Below are 348 nucleotides of genomic sequence, written 5' to 3'. Positions count from 1 at the left end.
TGAGTAACTTGAGATAGGAGGTGGTAAGACCAATAGTCGCATGTCAGGAGCAATCCTTACCATGAGCGTCATATGGTGGAACCCCAATCAGTGGAGGCCTCATGGAAGGTAGTAGAGGTTGTTACGAACCATCGTGATAACGCTATTACTTTCAATAGTGAGTGTCCGTAGAAGCTGAATGGCCTAGAACCCTTTTAACCAATCTAAGCCTTTTTAGGATGTAGTGCAGAAACAAGATCAAGTACCAATTTGAGCTTGTTGTCATGCGATACTACGCTCAGACGAGGTCTTTTTAGGCATATTATTGGCGCCCATGAGCAATTGTGCGTGCCGGTAATATCCGATAGA

Source organism: Vicia villosa, linkage group LG2, assembly GCF_029867415.1.
Source record: "Vicia villosa cultivar HV-30 ecotype Madison, WI linkage group LG2, Vvil1.0, whole genome shotgun sequence".
NCBI lineage: Eukaryota > Viridiplantae > Streptophyta > Magnoliopsida > Fabales > Fabaceae > Vicia > Vicia villosa.
The sequence above is the reverse complement of the archived record's forward strand: the minus strand, read 5'-3'. Positions refer to the sequence as shown.